General features: G+C 32.9%; 1 non-coding gene across 1 annotated transcript; it reads left to right on the forward strand.

Moving 5' to 3' along the window:
• The first annotated feature begins 7,084 nt into the window (after nucleotides 1-7,084).
• LOC141624096 (U6 spliceosomal RNA) lies at nucleotides 7,085-7,183 on the forward strand. The gene has a single exon (XR_012533911.1). It is a non-coding gene; the product is annotated as a U6 spliceosomal RNA (small nuclear RNA).
• The last annotated feature ends 621 nt before the right edge of the window (nucleotides 7,184-7,804 follow it).

A 7,804-nucleotide genomic window follows, 5' to 3' on the forward strand; every position in this document is an offset into this window, starting at 1 on the left:
GGAGACTAGTCATTGAAACGTCGAGGGGAATGAGACTTAAGTCCTTAAGTCAAGAGTGACTAGGCCTAAGTCTCTATTCCTATGGCGTTATATGATTCATAGCCTTAACTGGTGGTGCTTTTGAGACGCACTTGATGAATCATACACAAGGTTGGACTTATGTCCTTAATGGCTCATGCAAGAAGTGCTATTGAGAAGCACTTGAGCCACCTACGTAGGTGTATTGATCATAAAGACTATGAGAAGTTTTGTGAACACATCTATTAGTACCGAGGTAAACGCAATGCTCTAAAAGAGCGCGTTGCACTTTGAAATCGTGGAACGATCACAATTCTGAAGGTATGATATGTGTTGTGGGGGGTATCGACCGAAGCTCAGCTAGGAATTCAAATCGCAAGATATTCTCTCGCTGTAAGTAAGTTGTTTCCTCATCTCACTAAAGTGTCAATTCAAATCGAAAGATATTGATACCTAAGTATCCAATCCTTCCTTTACCCAGGAATTCTGTTTCTTTATCTCAGGCGCCCCTAGTGGGGGATTGTTGGAAATAGGGGCTTTTATGCCAAGTATTTTTTTTCCAATTGTCCCACATTGGTGAGGAAAAGAGTGTTTGTTGTGTTTATATATGACCACACTCCTTACCATATCACTAGTGGGTCATGGGAGGCTTTTGTGAAAGCTTTGCGAGGTGCTTAATTCAGCTCGCACACGCGCGCGCGCGCGTGCTTGAGCCCGGCCCGGATCCGGATTCGTGATTCGGGATTTGGGATTTGGCAATTGTCTGCGGCGGGCTGTGCCTATCTTTTTGGGTCAGAGCCGCGTGTGTTTTTGTTCTAGGATGAAGTGACCAGGTTCATTCATAGGAGTCTGTCCAGGTGCATAGTCAAACTGTATCGTCTGCAATTAAGAGCTAAATCTTCTGCGTTTATGGCTCTTAATTCCGTTTGACTGAAGTTAATAGAGAATCATATTTTTGGCTCCTCACCTGCTCGACTCTCCTATATAAGGCCTGCTTCTTCACTCCAGAAAACACACAACATACTCTCTTCTTCTCTTCTAAATCTCTCTATAATTTATGGGTAAAGAAAATCCTGTCGTTCCAATGCTCTCAGTCTCGAGTGGGCGTGCCTGAGTGTTGTAGTGTAAATCCTTGGGGAACTACCGGTCATTTGCTGATCGCCACCACGGTCGTACCGGAAATATAGTTTTCAAGGCAGTGGCTCTCATACCACGTCACTACGAATCGGTTATCTCTTTTCCTTTTACATTGTTACTGCAATTTTATTCCAACAGACGTGAAGGCAAAGGCGATGAAAATAGTTTTCCTTATGTACATGTTTCGATTTTATGTAATGTTGAGTAAGAGTAACTAAAATACCCCATAGAATAATAGTAGTATGACCCTACTAATTAAGCCCTTCCATTGCTCAAATAAGGGGTAGGTAGCGGAAAAACACTATAAACCCAAGTTCCTTGAAAAAATTGTTAAATCTTAAGGATATTTGGGGAATGATGTATAAATCAGGGATACCGTGAGAAATGGTAAAAATTTATCTTTCCAACAAATGATGTATGTATATGAACTTGATATTTCATTCAAAGTTAATCTATGACTAATTATTATCATGTTATAAGAACTAACATCCCCTTAATAACGATTACGTTAGAGGGTATCGTACACAAAAACGGAATCTTAAAGTTATCATGGATAGATTCTTAAAAACAAAGTTAACAAAAAGAAGTTAGGTGTCACGGTCCGATACTTTTGCCGGATCGTGGTGCTTACCCTTGCCCAACTCTAGGGCAAGAATGCAAGCAACAAGGGTTTCGTACTAGTGAGGGATCGCCCACTAGCACGTTTCTCAGGACACGGGGTGTGTGTTGAGAATCCTAGTCACGATTATCAAAGTTCGGCACACGAAAGCAATAAAAGTAAGCAATACGATTATTGAAAGCAAGAGACAAGCAATATCAAGCTTAAAGACGAGAAACAGTTTATATAGACTAGAACCTTTCATAGAGGCAAATTTGATAGTTTTGTCCTGGTAGCAGGATACATTGAATGTGTAGAATTAGCGATATGTTTTCTAAATGCCTAAAAACATATCTTAAACTAAAAACGAGACTCCAAGATTCGACACGCAGGAAGTAGTCTTGGAGTACTAAATGAAACAAAAAAACAGAAATGAAAATACATAAGCGAAAATATAAAATCTAAGGGCTCGAAGTAAAAGGACCGCGCGCGCAATTCTCAGGAATTATGCGCCTAAAGTGCGGCTCCTTACACTAGGCATCCATACTATGATATAAAAACATTTAATTGAGCACCAACATTTTAATAACTTTTTAATTAAAGTTCGGTCAAAGACTTTATAACTTAATAAGACCGTGCAAAAGTAATCAATAATCATCTTTCCGTTTTACCGTGGAGAGATTTTTTTGTCGCCCTAATAATTTTCAAATATAAAAGCTACTAGTTTATCTAGTAGAGTAATCAAGTCAACTTGTCGCATTGCATAAGAGTAAATTGAGAAGACTTTGTAATTCTTCCATTACAATTACAATAGGTCTAACTTGATCCATCACAAGCCTATGACAGGTCAAGTATTACCCATATGGTAGATAAAATAAAAAGTAAAATGCATAGAAAATTACAAATGATTTGTCTTTATTATCCCATGAGGGTTTTATTTGACCCGTCACAAACTTGTGACAGATATCGACCATCACAAATGAGAATTTGTGTTAAAATTATTTCCATACATTTGTTGAAATGAATTCATTTATTATATTTTAAGCAAATTTATAAAATTGATTGGAATGAAAGTAGTATTAAATTTGTAGTAGAAAACTGGGAAATAACTATATTTTTCAAATTATCGTTATATATTTCCTTCGTTCAAATTATTTATTTACTTTTGATTAATATTTTTGCAATTTACAAAGAATAAAAAAAAAGGAAACAAATGGGTGAGACTTCATAAATACTCCCTCCTTTCTATATTTTCTTCCCTATTTTCTTATTCGGGTTTTCTTCCATATTTCCTTTTTTGAGATGATTTGTGCGGGCTAAATTTAATGGCATGTGAGGTAGTATGTTTTATGTGGCCCAAATTCATTATTACTTGTGAAAAAAAAAGGAAAGGGAAAGAAAATATAGAATAGGTAGGAGTACTTTGGCCCTATTCTTTTCGGCTGAATTGAACTAAATGGGCTGAAATTAAGCGGGAAAGAATAAGACTTTTTTTTTTTTTTTTTTTTTTTTTGTGAGATGTAAGACTTCTTAAATACTTTAGATATATACAAGGAAAATGAAATGAACAAACTCCAAATCGACATACTTGGTGGTGAAACAAAATCAAACAAATAACAAAACAATGTCGTGCATCTGGGGTTCGACTACAAAATCCAAAGCCAAAAACAAAGTCATCTTCCTAAACCAACTTCACATCTATAGCGTTCTAGCTGCCCAAATCATAGCCTCAACGATCCTACTCGCCCTCGTGATATGGCCGCTGATCCGTATACCGGAGCCAGAATTGCACCTGACTCGACTCACAGTCGATGCAGTTGATAATTCCACGGCAGCCATAAAAAGCAATCTCCTCCACTTCAGCATGACCCTTCACAACCCTGATCGTTACAAGAGCATCAAGTACGACATCCGTGTCCTGCGTATAACCTTCTCGCAATACAGTAAATACACCGGCGAGCTTATTAATTACAATATCGACAATAAAACTTTTATCCAGGGGCCTGGAGAGACCACTCTCCTCCCTGATCATGTCGTTAATTGTACTGATGTTGGTTTTTCTCCAGAAAACTTGTTTAAGCTTAAGACGGAAAAAGCAAATTTATATTTCAGGTTTATAATGGAAGTAAGTTTAGTGAGATTAAACAAACTCATTCGTTCACGTCAAGTGATGCGCCAAGTTAAAGCTTACTTTGACGATGATGGCAAAGTTTTTCTTCTTCATCATTCAGGGCTTAAGTTCGATTGATTTCTTTTCATTTCATCATCGTATCGTCCTAAATGTATCGTGCACCATCAGTCTGTTTCATCGTTCTATATTTCCCCTATTTGTATTTTGTTTAAATGAGTTCAGTTAAATTGATTAACCTAAATTTATTGTATTATAGTTGATTGATTTTCGTCTCAACCATCATCAATAAAACTTGTAATTCTTGATTTTGTCCCAGAAGTATCATATTAACGCTACGTTTTATTTTACATAGTATCGCATCGTACGGGTAATCGGTTATGGTAGCATACGAAACGATCTCAGTGAGGTGAATGATTAAGTACTTAGGCTAAAATAACTAACTAGTTTTGTGACCCGTGAAATTCACGGGTTCGGTTCGGTTTAAGGATCGTTCGTGCATTTTCCTCTTTAGTTTTTTTTGTTGATTTTTCCATTTTTTCATTCGTTGTCTAGCTCTCTAATTATTTTAGCCGTTCATATTTTAGGTATGTTTTACTGAGCAAGAAAATGAGTCGTTTCTAGGAATTGATAACAAAAATAAAGTTGATACATGAGACCCTCCACGATATCTCATACTAATATACTCATATTTTATGAAAGTAAAGATTGGGCTTTTAAAGAGGATGATGAATTTGAATTTATGGCAAATTAATGAAAGCATTAAAAGTTAGAAAAGATGGAAAGACACACAAAGCAAATGTGTAGGGTTCTAATTATTGCAATATTATGATAGGGAAATTAAAAGGATGGAGTGTGGTTTATTCAATAGGAGATAACCTATTGTGAAGGTGTAAGAGTTAAGCTCTAACATTTCATTAATTTGTTGGCGTAAATTTTTTTTACTACTTTTTGTAGTAGCTTGATATTCAGTTATTTACGATTTCCGTCATTCTTTAGTATTGTTTTTTTTATTGTAACCTATTATTTTGTTATTCTCATTCTCATTACTTTTATAACCAAATGATATCATTTTTGTTCAACGTCAAATTTGATATTTTTGTTAGTCAACTTTATTAAAATGATGATACTCCGTATTAATTAAAATAATAATAAGTAGTATTAAACATAGTTTATATACCTCTTTTGTTAGTTTGGAAGTAATGATGATATTTAAGACTTTAAATATTCTTCATTCATTTTCTCTTAACTATTGTAACCGTTTAATCAACTAAAAATAATTTAAATAAGCCATTCTCACATTGAAAATTAAAAGTAGAAAAGATATTCTACTCATTAGTATTATGTTGTTTTGGGATAAAATGTAAGTAATTATACTAAGAGAATTAATATAATACAATGTACTTTTGCCATCTTATCACCAAAACAACAATAAGACAACAAAATCAAATGTATCATATCTCATCTCATTAGTATTCAAATCATAAGAAAAATATAGATTTACCCATCTAACCAAGTTAATTAAATATATAGAGAATACTATATTTACACTATATATCTTGCCTTAGTCATATTTGTAATTTGTTGTTAGTATCAATCTTAATAAATTTATTACACATTAACAATGATAAATATATTAAAAACATCCACAAAGATAAATATATTAAAAACATCCACAAAACAATCTATCACTATTAAAAAGAAATTAAAAAAACTAAAGTTACAATTTAGTCAAGTTATATTACTACGAAAATGCGGGTTAGTGACGGGCAAAATCCATCAGTAACAGCATTTTTCCGTCAGTAATTCGTTGATGATTTCCTTCCCCAAAGTTTGACCACCATTCGCTGATGATTATATTCAATCATCGACGTTCTCAAGTGTCTTTATATACATTCGACAATGCCTAAAACAAACTATATAATACAAATGCTTGTCGAATTCTCCACTTTTCTTATACTTCTCTCTTCTCTCTTCATTTCTTGTTCATTTGATTCCTACACACCACAAAGTAAAGATATGAGAATTGTTGAAAAATAAATCAAATAAAATAATCAGGTGAAAATAAACAAATTTTTTCATTAATTTGTTTTTGCTAGGAAAGTGCTAGAATTTTTATCAATTTATTTTCTTTTATAGGTGAAATGTTTTCATAACGGTAGAATATAAAAAGATTAGTACTAAATTATGATTATTAAGTGGAATAATGCATGACAAATAAAAGTGTTTAAATAAGATGAGTAATTAGTCTATTGATTACTACTTTACCTTTTCATTTTCTATTTTTTATTTCTTTTAAAAATAAAAAATAACTACTCAATCTAGGCTTTTTATGTTACTTTTCATTAATTTTTTTTGCTAGGAATAGGCTAGAATATTTATCAATTTATTTTCTTTTATAGGTGATATTTTCATAGCGGTTGAATATAAAAAAATTAGCACTAAATTATGATTATTAAGTGGAATAATGCATGGTAAATGAAAGTGTTTAAATAAAATGAGTAATTAGTCTATTGATGACTACTTTACCTTTTCATTTTCTATTTTTACTTTCTTTTTTAAAAAAAATAAAAAATAAAAAATGATCTAACATGTAAATGTTGCGTGCCACGTGTCATTGTACTAACTACTGATTTTCTTAAAATGTCAAGTATACTTCAAAGTCTTTTTTTTTTATTATATTTATTTATTATAATTCAAAGACTAAATATATAAATTAGTTGTAAAAATGGCACATGGAATAAAATTTGATGCTTTAGTAGGTAACCTTTTATCTATATTGTATAAATATATATAATAAAATTTGATGCTTTAAGTAGCTTTTTAACTATATTATATAGATTTATATACTCACTCCGTCTCAATTATTTTGTTTACATTAATTTAAATACTCTCCCAAAAAATATAAATGAAAAACAAAAGCTCTAAAATAACCAAATAATCAATCACAAATATGTGTAGGAGATGATGTGGACATTATGAAAAAGTTAGGTGACATTTATCGGTGTCTACGTGGCATTGTCTATGTGGCACTAAAATTGATGTTTCAAATAGCCTTTTAATAATATTGTATAGATTTTAGCAAAATTAATATGGAATGCAATAAATCGAAGATGAAATCAACAACGGAAAAGTTATAAAGGCAATGGTTCACCGTGTTTAATTACAATATTACATGAGACTAAACAATAACGGAAAAACTATAAACGCAATGGTTCATCTTGTTAAATTGTGTATGAGTAGATTAGCATGGCTCCTGCGCAAGGATGACACGCACAAATCGAGAAATGGTCCAAATTTTTAGAGAACAAGAGTTAGGCCAAGTGTTAAGAGCACTCTTACGGTCTTACCCCAACTATGAAGTTAGGGGATCGGTTCTCAACCGCGACATAATATGCCACTACAAAAAAAATGGCGGTTAGGTACGACAAATTTCCGTCACAAAATGATGAAAATCCATCATTAAAGGCCATTTGCGATGGATATGGCAACAAACGACATTTGTTGCATACACTCGTCACAATGCTTATGCGAAAGAGTGTTTTTTTTTTTTAAGATATTGATAAAACATGGTTCGGCACAAATTGACAATATCTCAGTTGCAAGAGTTTTGCCAGTTTGTTGTAATTTTTTTTCTCCCAGAAGGCTACATACTAACTTCATATCCATCGCAGTCCGTCGCAATACCTATGGAATTTTTTTATTTTTTGGAAAGAAAAGAACAATTCATTAATAGAACGTCATACTGCACCTACAAAGGATAAGTATAATCGAAAATTGATCTAATGGAAACCAAAGACAAATATTTTTCTTATAAACTAGGGATCTCAAAACATCATCTGTTAATTCCGCTCGTCCTATATTATCTTTATCTTCATGTTAACGACTTTTTTTTTCTGGGTCTATTTTTAGGCCTAAAACAA

The sequence above is a fragment of the Silene latifolia genome, chromosome 1 (assembly GCF_048544455.1).
Source record: "Silene latifolia isolate original U9 population chromosome 1, ASM4854445v1, whole genome shotgun sequence".
Classification (NCBI taxonomy): domain Eukaryota; kingdom Viridiplantae; phylum Streptophyta; class Magnoliopsida; order Caryophyllales; family Caryophyllaceae; genus Silene; species Silene latifolia.